Raw genomic sequence first — 14,143 nt, forward strand, 5'->3', positions numbered from 1 at the left:
TTTTCTTCATTCGGGGAAAAAAAAAATAAACCTAAAAAACAACCAACCAACCAACCAAAAAAAAAAAAAAAAAAACAACCCCAACAAAAAACCAACCAAACAAAAAAAACCCACCATGATGTAAAATGAAGTTTTCCAGAAAGGATCAAGGAAATGGATGGGGCCTAGTGGAGACTTCCTAGATCAGAGAAAAGCTCAGCATGCCAGTCTAGCAGGACAAACACTACCTCTTTTTTCATGATAAGAAAGTTAACTAGGAGCCTCTTTGCCTGTAACTCCATCTTCAACGTCAGCACTAATCACCTCATCCATCAGCACCATCCAACTTCTGTCCTGATCAGGCCATCCAAGATGAACTGCAAATCAATCATGCAGCACAACAGCCTTCTTTCCACAGTAGCAAATCATAATTCATACAGGAGCAGACTGGGGCTATTCCTGACCCAGAACACATGCGGTCCTGTAACAACCAGCTGTGAATTAACATGGTAACAGTGAAAGGAAATCAAGAGACCTGTTCAAATAATTATACATAAATCAGGCTAGAAGAGTGTTCACAGCTAAGAAAACACCTGACTCCTGCAGAAAGCAGGAAGAGCTTAAAAGAGCAAGTATGTGCTTTGTGCCACAGGCACAGCTGGTCACAGCCCATGGCCAGGGGAGAGGGCAGTGAGGGGGCTAGTCCACAGCCCCACTACCCAGCTGCAAACAAGAGTACTCACTAAAGCAACCGTGGCATTTTAAGCATTTCTGCTGTGACCCCTGGTCACTACATGGTTTATCCCAGGTTCTATTCTGCTGAGAAGATGACAAAGTTCTCAGAAACTCAGGGACAAGACAAGGTCATGCTAACATTCCTTGCCAGAAAAACTTCTCTCTACACACTGCCAAGTAGTAGTATGTATAGCTTTTATTAGCTACACAAACTTTCTGTGCAATGCTGAGCCTTGAACTTGGTACCAAGAATAGGCCAGTATATCTTCTTTTCCATTTCCAAACTAGAACATTTTATAAGACTGCAACAGCCTAAAAAGTTGTGGCAGTTGCCCACTGCTGCTGTTGTTATAGTGAGAGGCAGCTGTGTCCTTTTTTTTCCCCTCAATTCCAATGAGGAGAAAAGGAACTGCACTACTGGCTCATTACTTCTGCTCCTGCAACAGCCCCATGAGACAAGGTTCAAAACTAGCAGAAATTTGATGACAGGCTGAAAAAGTGAAGCAAAGGACAGTTTCTCAAGTAAAAGTTATACTTGTCAGATTGGACAGAGGAGCCTGAATTCTATCAGAGACAGCTCTTTCACTTCTCCCTTTTATTTCTTCAATTTTCTTCTTCGTGACCCCCCTTCTCTGTATTGTCTTAGAGACTTTGATTGAACAGAGCAAGCATTCAGGGTCAGGGTGAAAGAGGAGGAGCAGGCATGACTTGATGGGCAGTGAACAAAGTGTGCGCTAGATAGAAAAGTTACAGGAAATAAAAGGAGTCTGGAGGGCTGAGACAGAGGAATAGCAAAAGCATGAGAACAGCCAAGATGCTTCACAGACATGTCTGGGCAAACGTTCAAGGCCACGAGGTAAAACTACCAGAAGCCAGGAGTTACATTATGCTTCTTTCTACTGCAGTAAAACCTACCCTGAACATCTCCAGGGAGGGACCCATGGGCAACACCACAACTTCCACTCCAGTGACTTATTCAGAGACAGGAGAAACCAGCTGTATTAGACGTCCAGGACTCCCCTAATCCATCTTAATCAATAAGCAGCTGGTAATCAACCTGACTTAAGATGAGGCAATGGGCACAGATGGGCAATGAACTCACAAGGTTAGTCATGAGGGTGGCTGGCCAGCACGGACTAGCTGGAGCTGTGCATTGAGTATGTTTAACCTCCAGTATCAAAGCCAGTATTTTTAGCAGGGGTATTTTCAGCCTCTTCATATCTCTGCAATGCAGTCAGAAACTTCCTGCTAACTCTCAGAATTATTCTACTAATTCTCCAAAACCAGCAGGAAGTTGATTTCAGTTTTTCTGAGGAGACTGTGCTGAAACCCGCATTACCATGAGCTGCTCAGCCATCCTGCTCTGGGCAGATGATGTTCTCTGTGTGGTAGATGGGGAGAAGTATCATTTCAGGTATCTGACTTGAATTTACCTCTGTATGCAAGTCAAAACCACCTCAACCATGGTCAGCCTCTTTCTAGCAAAAGCCAGGAAAACATACTGCAGTTAAATCCGTACCTGAAAGCCACCACTGCTTTAATTAGATTCAGTCAAATCCAGGTCTTTGCAGTCTAGACATGGTTTAGCAAGTGCTTTTATGTGAGTAATTCATTGAGAGAGAATACATGTGAAGTTCTATCTGGAACTCACCTCAGTTTTGGCAAAAAAATAGCTGGATTTTGACAGACCAAACACAGTCCAACCTAAATATTCATCAGTCCAAGGGAAGATTTTACTTGACAAAGGAAGGAGAATGTTCCTCCTTGAGCCTAATGCTTTTCCAAAGTTTAGCCAGCCACAAAAGGCTTTCCATTCAAAGCAAGAGCATTGAACATGACAATTTTGTAACACAGCACAGACCTGAATCTTGAGGCAATACAGAATACAGACTCCATCCCTTCCTCTGGCCCCTCCTGCAGTCTCTGTAATACTCTGGGGTTTTGACAAAGGTCCAGAGACTAAAACAAAGGAGAGAGAAAAATCACTTATGGAGTAACTACTGCTTCTGATCTATGGTACATACACACTGGTTACACACCTATTTACAGCAACTTTATGCAGGAACATCAGGGCAGCTTTGTGGCTTGACAACTTCTGCACTGAAATCGAAGGGATGAGATGCTCCAGTTCCAACAAAGTCAGTTTGACTAAGCTCTAATATAGATATAAAATGGCTGTTTGCTGACAGCCAATAAAATTGTTAGTGCTCCTAGCTGTGTATAAATGCATTACTGCTATTTTTTATTTATGCAAGGAATCTCTGGCTTAGTACTAGTAAGACATGGGAAACACCGCACTGTTTCTAAAGACTGGATGTGCAAGAAACTGCCTTACGTATCCAGCTGGTTCTTCTACAGGACAACACCAGTATCACAGGCCAGACAGTCCTCCTTGCAATGAGACTCTCTCAGCACTGATGCAAGAACAGCAGTAACTGGACACTGTGGTAAAAGAGTATCAGACAGTTCAATTAACAGTTGCACTTGAATGCACCAGTATGCATAAAGCAACCCATAAATCATCTCATTTTCACTCAGAGTTGAAGAGAATTGTTATTTTCTGAAACATAGTAAGGAAACAACCCTGGCTCACTTTTGTGATGCAAATTAGCAAGTTGCTTGGAGGAAGAGGCGGGGAGGAAAAATCTTTTAACTGAAATGACAATGAAACTTCCTCCCTACATAATAGTCACAGACACCAGTTCCAATGGAGTCTCCTCCAGGACCCAAACATTCTCCTTCAGCCTGAGCACAGCCAACCCTCTGGCTCCTGACTGCACATCCTCCTCACTGCTGCATCCATCTGCCATCTCACTCACTTGCAGTCACCAAAGAGACCGTGAACCATCCAGAACAGCCACCAAATGTGTTACACTAGGGGACATAAATTGCTTCTCTTCCATGAAGATGTAGCTACAAGCAAACTTTTTTACGGAGCAGTAACAGCCTCCAAAGCAAAACACCACCCCAAATGAAATGCGGCTCAGGAATGTGAGCTATGTGGGCAGGGGGGCTCTGATGGATATAAAGGGAGGACAGGAGCAGGCAGGCTGCTTTCACAACAGTGGTTTCCTAGCCAGAGCAGAGGACCAGCTTAGCCGCCTCCCTCATCCCACAGCGTGCACGCAGAGCTCGGGAATGTGAGCAATGCGGACTGGGGGCCAGGGGGCCTTGCTGCCCAGGAGAGAGGGATGGGAGGGATTACCAGGGGAGCAATACAAGAAGACCAAGAGGTAGCTGGGGTTGCTGCAGAGTTGTAGGGCTCCTTTTGGGGGGGGCAGGGAGGGGAAATCTGTGGACAGGTCGAAAGGCTCAGCTGCAGGCTGCAAACCAACAAGTGTTCCTTCCTGTCCCGGTCACCCTGTGCTCGTGGAAACAAAACTTCAAATGTAGCTTTGCAATAAACCTGTCATTAATTCTACCAGCTAAAACAAACTGCAGGCCCCTCCTGGTTTTGGGCTAGTTGCTGGCATGAAAAATATACCTGCACTAAGACTAATAAACACATGCACTTAACACATCCTGAGCCACAGATTTAATATTCAGCTGTACAAGCACAAACCTTCTCTCTCCCAGGCTAACGAAAGATGGAGTTGCTACAGGTAACAGCCCTTAAACCCTGTCAAGTCTGCTTCAGCCAAAACCAACAATCCCTTACAATGTGAACAATATTCTGTCAACTGCTTATTTTTAAGCTTCTTGAAGAACTCCATTTTATTTCGACCATATTTGCTTGAACCCCATGTCCCAGTCCAGCCACTAAGTGACTGAGCACTATCTGGCTGGAGCAGCAGCTTCCCAGGAGGGGCACCTCCCACTGCCGGAGTGAGCACCGACTGCATCTCCTTAGCACGCCTACTGCATAACTCGTGACAGTCATGATGTGTGCACGGACACAAAGAAGGGTTTGTTTTCCTTAAATTTCCTCAGTGAGAAGGCTCCCGGCAGCCACTTGTATTTTTGTTGATGTGATCCTGCAACATTGCTTAAAACCATGACAGTGGGCGCAAGTAGCAGCAGTGATGGGATGAGAAACTGCAAGAAAAACACAAAGGAGATATAAAGACTCAGTGCTAAATCACAGATGGGATCAGGACCAAGGCAACTTCCACTACACACACATCAGAACCCTTGTCTACTTGAAAAAAAACCCCATGGGTAAAGCAGCTCACAACACCACAAGAACAAAGTAAGAAGCATACATCAAGTTTGTCAGTCCAGTTAAACGATGCTGACAAGATACATAAACTGCAGCTAATCATGCCTACATCGTTTCCAGCACCTCTTTGTTTCAGAGAGATTTCATCTTAGTCTTGCAGGTGATTATATCTCATCTTCAAATGTTACTGACTTGCCATGCACAGAAAGCCATGTGAGTAGGCTGCTGGTAAAACATAAGTCGAGAAAAATGGCCAGTGATGCCAGAGTAAGACTAGCATTCATCTGAGGAAAGAAAATCCTTCAAGAGCTTATCTTAAGGAAAAAAAAAAGAAAGCAGCAACTTGAAAGTTTAAGAACAAGTTCAGCCCCACATATCGGGAAGGAAAGGAACTTAAGCTAAAAATCTCTTCTTGTATTGCAATTTCTAAGTCTTAAGATTAGTCTGGGGAAAAGACTATTGTTTTAAAAGTGAAGTTATTAATTGAAAAATGTGAAGTGTGATTTAAAAAAAAATACCATAAAGTAGCTTAATTCTAATCACGTTCATGTAAATCCAGACTGAACACCTGAAAAGAGCCAGATGACTTTCAATGCCTTAAAAAATGGAAGAAAAAAACCCCAAACCTGTCTCTCCTGCTCAGGAACCCTAACATTTTACGGTTTGATTTGGATTTTGTCCCCTTCTCTCCTTTTTGGTTTGTTTGTGCAAAACTAGGTATTATGAACAGAGTTTAGAGTAACTTGAAAACTTACATTTCTATTAACTTCATTGTGAAGCGGTTTCAAAACGGAGTAGTGACAAGTGCTTTTCATTCAGCAAGCTCACTTCCTGTTGCTAGACTCTACAAGACAAGATGCTACTGCCAGACAGAGAGAAAGCTGAAAAATACAGAACAGCAAGAGAAGGGCTCTGAAAATCACAGGAGGCTATAGAAATTCTGCTTCAATATAGCTGTAAAATCCCACCTTGGTAAAGCTGCATGATATTCCACAACATCCAGATGAAGTTTTGACAAATGTCTTCTGCTTTGTTAGGATCTCTCCAGCCATTCTGCATCCATATTTTACTTCTGCTCTCTTGTACACTTACACCACACAGAACAAAAAAGCTAAGCCTGGCCTGCCAAATTACTTCTGCTTCCTGTCCCTGTTTGCCCCAGAAACCCAATTACAAAGTTAACTCATGCTAATGGAGCCTGAAGGGATGTGCACTCACGCTCAGCTATATGACAGGTTGCGATGAATGAACAGCCTGATTTTCACCCTGGTTTGGTATCTGAAATGTAAACAGTGCATACTGAAGTTATCTACTACAGAATGGCAGACACATCTGGGTGTATCTGTGGCTAATTGGAGTGAAAAGTCAGATTCCAACATATGAGTCATTATCCACTGAAGCACTCTGCTTGAAAACAAAACAAAACAAACAAACAAACAAACTCCCCACAGTAGGGCTGATCCCTGAAAGAAACACCAGTTTCTACTCTGAAGAAAGATTCAGCTAAACTAAACATCTTCTCTTAGCAAGTATTTTGCTGTGTTGATTGAGGTAGATACACTCTGGGGAAAAAAAAACCAAGGCTCTGCTCTAGTGCAGCCCTCCAAAAACTGAACTGCAGTGGGAAGTAGATTATGTTGTAATGTATCAGTCTACTAACACTGCAAAGGCCACTGAAGAACTGAAACCGTTCTGTCTACAAACAGGGGGGTTAATAACAAAGCACTGGTGAGAAAATACCCACAACCTTAAATTGAGTTTGCCAAGCTGCAAAACAGAGAATATCTATCAACTCTTTCATTCTGATTTCTCTTCTGTTGGAAGCCTGGAAATTGGGTGAAAAATTCTGCAATAATGTTTAAGTTAGTAACTATGAATGAGTCAAGCGTCCATGCTTTTGTCTCACGATCAATATCTCGACTGTCCTTTGTTACTTTTTATATTCTAATTTTAAAACACTCAAAAGTGTCTACTTAAATAGAGAGAAAGGCTCCCTAGTCTGAATCCAAATGTTACTTTCCCCAGTCACTGCACCCCTTGGCAAATTCCCTCTGGGGAAATACTGAGGAGCCACATAAAACACTCATGTATGTATCTTTCTTTCACTGTCCAAACTAGTTTAGTTCGGTATAACTCTCAGAGATCCTCTGCATCAACATATGCTGAGACAGGAGAGCATCATTTGCAGAGAGTTCACTGTTGTCTGAGGTCCTTGGGGGCTTTTTTGACACAGCTGTTCCAAAACAGCTCAGGAATGAGCACCATCCTTTTCTCATTTAACAGCTCATGAAGTGAATGAAAACACTGTGATGGAAGCCCCACCATGCACAGCCATGTTTATGCACCTAAACAAACATATTCAACCTCTGACATTGTCTCACTTCAGGGAAGACTTACAGCCGTTAACTGGGAAAACAGTTGCGGTAAAAAAAAAAAAAAAAAAAAGAAGAGAAAAGATCAGAATAGCTTGGAGGAGATAATTGTTTTAAACTAAACTCTTCATTTTTGAGACTAACAGGTTGCAGGCTGGTGGCATGATGAGTAGAAAATGCAAGATAAGGAGCTCTTCCAGTCCCACCCACAAAGCAGGGTTTTGATGATCAGTGCTTCTGATCATCATCTGCCAAAAAGGTTCTAATAGACCAAAGTTTAAAACACATCATATGGATTTCCAACTGCTCACAGGCTTGGGAGGCAATCACAGTGCCATGATTCCATGCCTATTAATTTCTGACACATCCCTGTACTACCGCTGAGGCTTCCCACCCTCTCATGCTATGTTGGCACAGCCCGTGGGACACTGTGCACACATCAAATAGCCGGGGCTGGGGGGAGGGAGGGAGGTATTTTAGCACGTCTGTTTCTAGCCAGATCAGTGTTCCAATCTGTTTTGTCCCACAGCCACATAAATATTAGCACCAACAGAAAGAAAGTGGCAGCAAAAGTGCAGGAGAAGAGCTCACAGCTTTCAGCCCGGCACAGGTTTACTGCCTGTGGCACAGGCAGCTGCAGTCAACAGGAAAGAGCCAGGAGGTGCGGAGATTGGTACGGGTGCTGAATGAAACAGAAACATTTCTGGCACCACTTGGCAATTCGTGGTGCAAAATTATCTGAGTCAATCTGGGCAGCATCCTCCCCCTTAATAATGACACTGCAGAATTGGGAAGGGATTGGAAATAGTTATAAATCATGAAAGAGGCCTCAGTAAAATAGTTCAGTTTTTAACAGGCCAAACAAGACATTATTTGGAGGGGGCTGGTGGATTATGTAAAAAAATGAAAGGTGCATAAAAGCTAAATCAGTTTGTCCCTATGTCAAGAAGTGTTGATCAAGCTATACAATTAGGAGGCTGAAATGTGTGCACACATGCTACAGAACTCACTGTCAGTGCACGGCAACCATAAAGGCTATCAGCTCAGTAAAACCAAGGCAGGATTGATCATTTGTGTGGGTAACAGCCCTACCTGCAGCTAAACTTAAGAATACTACTTGAAGTATTCAGGCAAAAAAAGTCCAGGGACTTAGGGTTTAAGAGTCAATGTTCACTAATTACAGACCCACACAAGACATATGGGATTGATTAGCCCTCACCAGTCTTAGAGGTAGGGGTACCATGCATTTGATAAAAACCTCTGGTACAGAACCTCTCAACCCAAGGCAGCCTTACTAGGGCTAGCAATCTTGTCCAATAACCAACATTTTGACTGTTTGTTTGAATCTTCTTGGAAACCTCAGTAGCAGTGCAACCCAGACCTGCCAGGGCACTACTGCTTCACGTAAATGCACTGGACCCTTTGGGCCCAGAAGACGGTAGACCAGTAAGAAAAACTAAGGTCCTTGGGGTGAGGAAAGGGCACCTTTGGGCAGCAAAGAACTCAGCAGTAAATCCTTCTGGATTTCCACAACCAACACCTTAAGGCATCTACAGGCAGGAAGGACATCATCTACTTCAGAGCTCTAGCACATGATGAACCAGGCCTAATATATCACCAGGCCAGAGCAGATCAGCAATCCATCCCATGAAATGTGGTGTCACAAACATTTGTCCAAGAAATCCAGTGAGGTGCCCCCAATGCCCTCCTGGTCACCAAACACCTCCAAACACCACAAAAAGATGCCTATAGCTCCCGGCATACACAGATGGAGAAACAGACACATTACGCATGTAGGAGACTTCTCTCACTGACACTTCTTTCCTGAACTCTGCGCGTCACACAGCAACATCCCAGTGCTCCAGGTCAGCACAGACATCTCTGTCTGTGAGGAATGGGACAGAGGCACCATCTCTGAGCCCCAAAGCAGGCTGGGACAACCCCAGTGCCCAACACCCTCCCAACATCACCTTCTCCAGAATATTTTCTGGAGATGCCTTGTTTTAGGGAAAGGCAGTTACAGCCTCCAATGCATCTGGGTCTAGTTTTGGTTCCCGTGTGCAATAGGGAGCTCATACATCAGAAAAGTACGGGAACAGTAGTTTGGCTTTTAGAAGACCAGACTCAGTTTGGCAATGCTTATCCACAATTAAGTTGCAACTGATCTTGTCCGACTCCTCTGTCTTCAGTCTACTCGCATCTCTAAAGAATTAAAGGGCCACTGAAAACACGCATTCATGACTCATGTTTAATTGTCAGCTCTCCTTCCTCAGTACAGCTCTAATTAGGAATCAGAAACACATTTTTGAGCTCAGAAAGACACAAAAAATTGGCATTAACTGACAAGGTAAGCCTGTGGGAGTGTTTTAAGTCCAACAGGATGCCGCCTTCTAAGTTACGCTTTAGCCAAACTAGTCATTGGGCTTAATACAGGGTTCAGAGCCCAGAGTCTGTGGCAGCCTGAAAGAGAGATCAGATGCTCTTGCCACCCCTCCTGAAGGACAAATTTTTTTTCATTACTATCAAAGTTCAGAAAGCATTTCCTATATTCACTACAGCATCTCACAAGCTATTTCCTTTTTTCCTCATCATGGACAAGTACACCCTTAATGGTGAAAAAGTGACTATCACCACATACATCTTTCTGCTATCTGGAGTTTGCCAGGGAACCTTTGGCAAAGTAAAAAGATAAACATGGCCTGAATCACTCTTCAGATTTAACCACAAGTCTCAACACTACTGTCATGATTGCAGATACAGTTTCCCAAAATAAAATACATGGGCAGCATTCAGAATTAGAGAACACGCTAGATAGACCTTATGAGTATAATTCACACTGCTAGGAGTAGTCTGCATAAAATATATAAACTGAAAAAAAAAAAAAATCAATTATGCCAATTGTTCATTCCTGACATGTATTTATTTCTCTTCAGGTACCAGTCTTTTGACAGCTGGGAACAGTCACATAATTTGCATGTTATTTCCCCTCAATATATAGCCTCTATAATGGGAGCAAGAGACAACTGTGGAGTGTCAGAGTTGACAAGCCTAAGTGGTTTTCCTTGAGACGCCTAAATGCCTTTTTACAGCACCGCCAATTATTCAACCATGCAAGCAGATACTATTAAGATACTTGAAATGAATCATTTCCCACTAGACTCAAACACATTATAAACCTCATCATAAATCTCCATCTCTAGTCAAGATGAACTTATTTAATAGCGTTCATACTTTTTTTAATTTCATAAAGGCTTGTGAAATATGGTAATATACATAAGGCTTATAAAAATAGAATGTGATTTTTAGATATATTTTTAGGTAGTTCAAACAAAAGACTTCTCAAATTCTGTAAAAAATTACAGCTGGCATTTCAAGTCATCCGTAAACTACATTTACTGCACCTTTAAGAGGTTAGCCGGAATCATAACTTTTTGGAAGTAGTTCATTGGTACTTCTTGTTGCAATTCCACATGAACTTCTCCTGATCATTACGACATGAAAACCTAGTCATTAGCTTAACACTTGTCATCTTGACACAACCCACCAAAATTTTAGATAAAATTCCTACATGTGCACATACATAGACACAAGCTTTCAAGCCACTTTGCAAGTACTATGTTTCTTCCCTTTCTAAAGTGCAGAGGAGAATTTGGATGGATGAACAGTACAAGCAATGATGCTTGAAACACCTCCTTTGGCCCATTAGTCAATTCCATTAGCAAAATGACTAGGAAAAACCCTCCTTCTCTATGACCTACCACTTCAACAGGTGCTGACACCACCAGAGAAAATCTGCAACTCCCCTCAGTTAACAACTACTGTTTCAGCAACTAAAAGCACGATCAGATGCCCATTCCTGACAGCTCTTCACAGCAGCTCTGCATCATTTGCAAAACTGACTTTTCATTTGGACGTTTTCATTTCACTTTCAGCATCTATTATTTAGACATGCAGGGCACTGCAGAAATTGATACGACAAGCTGTACCAGAAGCTTACAAACCTGAGAAAACTGCCAGAGTGAGAAAAAGCAAACAGATGCTGAGGGGGAGCTACTGGACCAACTCATCTCACACTGAAGTCATTTGTGCTACAAGAAATACTTCCACTGCTGGTTCTCCCAAGGAGGTGGGATTTTAAAGACACACGGAACTGCCACATAAAACCAAGTCCACATTCAGTTTTCAATCAGTTTCTCCAGTGCAATTTTAAAGTAAACCCCAATCTTGAAAGAAAGCAGGTGAGCACAAATTTAAGAACTAAGACACTGGGGACTCCTGTAAGGAGTGCTACAGAAGTTGTCACTAAAATACACAATACAATATGAATTTCCTTCTAGTTAGATCACAAGCAATGAAAAGGGACAAACCACGCCGTGATGTCAGACAAATGAAACAGAGTTCAATGTAACAACAAAATTCCATTAAAAACATGGTCAGCAAAGCCACAGATTTTGAGGGACACAAGAGCCTGCGTCCATCTACCTTTCAAAGCCCAAGCTGTGCTCTGGCAATTGGGGTTGTGCCTCTGCCCCTGGCACTGGTGTGACCCACACTCAGCACTGTGTGGAATGCTCGTGCAACAAGTTTCCACACCCAATCGCCCTGCACCTCCATGCGCCACAGCTGCACCCTCTCTCAAAACCCACAGAGGAAGGACACAAGCTTTCCTGTCATATGACAATATCTCATCTCCAGTTGAGGAGGCAGTTTTGGGGTAGAATCCCATTTCACTTGGTCACTAATAGCTGGCAGATGTTCCCAGACAGAAGACAGACAAGACTTCAAAGATGCTGCTTGCAGCATGGATTGGGTGCAGCCCTACTCCTGTCAGCCAGCACCACTGTGTCCTCCTGGCACCCACTCCCTTTGGAAAACTGACTCTGGACTTGAAGACCCAAGCAGCACTTCTAAGGACTTGAAACACCACCTGAACAAAAATGTCAGGGCTTTCTCTGCACATCATGAACACTTACTAAATTAGCTTGGCCTTTCTAAAACTCACATAAACCCAATCAGCCTCCTCTCACTCTTCTCGTATTTTCCTTTCTTCACAACTGACACCGACACAACCTTTAATAAGACCCAGTCACTCTGACAGAAGGGGTGAAATAAAAGGGTAAGATACAGCCGATATGTTTAATCAGCAAATTGTCATGCTATCTTTTATGGCCTGCCAACATACAAGGTTGTCAACTATGCTACTGAACTGCCAAACAGGCTTTGGCGCTACTTAAATGTTTGAGGGCTTTCATTTAACAAAAAGCACACTGTGCTTGACCTTAACATAGCTACAAGAGAAGTTAAACTCAGCTTGGTCTTACGTGTAACTCGGGGACAAAGCAGTCACAAGAATGTCACTATCATTACTGAGGCTTGTAATTACACCTGAATCACTTTTTACACGTAAATGTGTATCAAGCTATAGGGTCCCACAACGTTGTTCCAGAAAAATTAAGACTGTTTTCAAACACTTCAAGGCGTCTTTAATAGTTTGCGAGTTGGGGGGTTTTGGTTTTTTTGGTTTTTTGAGTTTTTTTTGAGATTCGTGAAGAGCAGCCAAAGTTTCATGCACTTTCATGTACTGAGCATCAAAGCCCAAGACCTTCCCCTTGTCCCCTCCCCCTACCCAAAAAAACCTCTCTACTCTTTTGAAGTGCCAGCTTACAAGTTAGTGACGGTCCATTTAAACAAAGCACCAGTGAACACTGCTCTCCCATGTGATCCATTCCACCCCCTCCTCTCCCCTGCCCAGGTGCTTCCCACCCCACCTGGCAGCGCTTCCCTCGGAGCCGGGGGAGCCGCCGGCGGGGTCCCGCGGGCAGAGACGCGCCTCCCTTGCTCCGAGAGCGGGCGGGATGCGGCGATGCATGGAACACGCGCGTCTGTGCCCCGCTTGGCATAATCAAGCATTTTCACTCAAAACGGGGAGGGCTATCAAAAACTCTTCGCGACACGCTCACGTACCGGTCCGCCGGGACCGCCGTCTTCCTGCCAGCGGGGCAGCGCCGTGGCTGACCGTCCGCTCCCCGCTCCCGACAGAGCCAGGAGCTCCCCGGGGGCCGGGGGGAACTGCGCTGTTCCTCTGGACGAGAGGGGCGGCAGTAGCTTCGCTGCCGCTACACTTCCCCCTCGCCCGAGCGCCCATCTCCAGCCCCATCCCGTCCCATCGCATCCCCCGCCGCTCACCTCCGGGCTCCGCGTCCCGGCGAGGAGGTGGTGGTGGGGCTCTCGCGATCCCCGCAAAACTCCAGCCCCCTCCTCCGTCCCGCCCGCCGCGCCGCGATCCGCGGAGCGCGCCGGCCGCCGCTTTGTACCCCCGGCGGCCGCACTGCGGCTGCGCGCTGCCCAAAACCAGCGCGGCGCCTCCGGCCCCCGCCCGCCCGGCGCTGCGGCCGCCGGCCCTCGGCATCCCCCGGCCCAGCCCGTCTGCGCCCCGCGGGACGGGGGAGGGCGGGAGCAGCGCACGGCGCAGCGCAGCGCGTACCCCGCGGAGCCCCGGCGGCGCGCTGCAGGGCGAGAGCTGGCGGCGGCAGAGAGGAGTTTTCTTGCCCCCCCGTTTAAGAGCCTGGGTCGGCGGCTCGCCGGGATGCGGGAGCTCCGTGCCAGGGAGAGTAGGGTTACCGTCGGGGCTGCGCCTGGAAATTCAGCATCCTTGGGAAAATCTGCCTGGGGCTTACCCAAGTGGAGTCCGCGATGTGTGCGGGTTGGAGGGACTGGTTCGAAGCCCACAAAAGGAGCGTCGGCCCCAGCAGGTCCGATAAATGGGGTCAGATCCGATACCTGCCCAAGGCTGGTGCACAGCCCAGTGCCAAGGGATTGGGATTCCCCAGTGGAGGCTTCGTGCGAAATGCTTTCTTCATGTTGGAGGCTCGGCAGAATGCGCCTTCCGGCTGCACTG

The 14,143-nt window shown here is 45.2% G+C and overlaps 1 protein-coding gene across 3 annotated transcripts in view; it reads right to left on the minus strand.

The window, feature by feature from the left end:
* The window catches only part of KANK1 (KN motif and ankyrin repeat domains 1), a 129,476-nt gene extending 115,943 nt beyond the window's left edge, over nucleotides 1–13,533 (minus strand). Inside the window, exons 1-2 of one of the 3 annotated variants that reach the window (XM_039566917.1) lie at nucleotides 13,432–13,533; nucleotides 3,050–3,156 (exon numbers count right to left, since the gene is read on the minus strand). The gene's annotated coding sequence lies outside the window, so the exon portion shown is untranslated. Of the gene's footprint in view, nucleotides 1–3,049; nucleotides 3,157–13,209; nucleotides 13,329–13,431 lie in introns of those variants that run through there. The other 2 variants (XM_039566918.1, XM_039566919.1) reach the window with 2 other exon arrangements.
* Between the last annotated feature and the right edge of the window lie 610 nt (nucleotides 13,534–14,143).

This window comes from Corvus cornix, chromosome Z (genome assembly GCF_000738735.6).
Source record: "Corvus cornix cornix isolate S_Up_H32 chromosome Z, ASM73873v5, whole genome shotgun sequence".
Classification (NCBI taxonomy): Eukaryota; Metazoa; Chordata; class Aves; order Passeriformes; family Corvidae; genus Corvus; species Corvus cornix.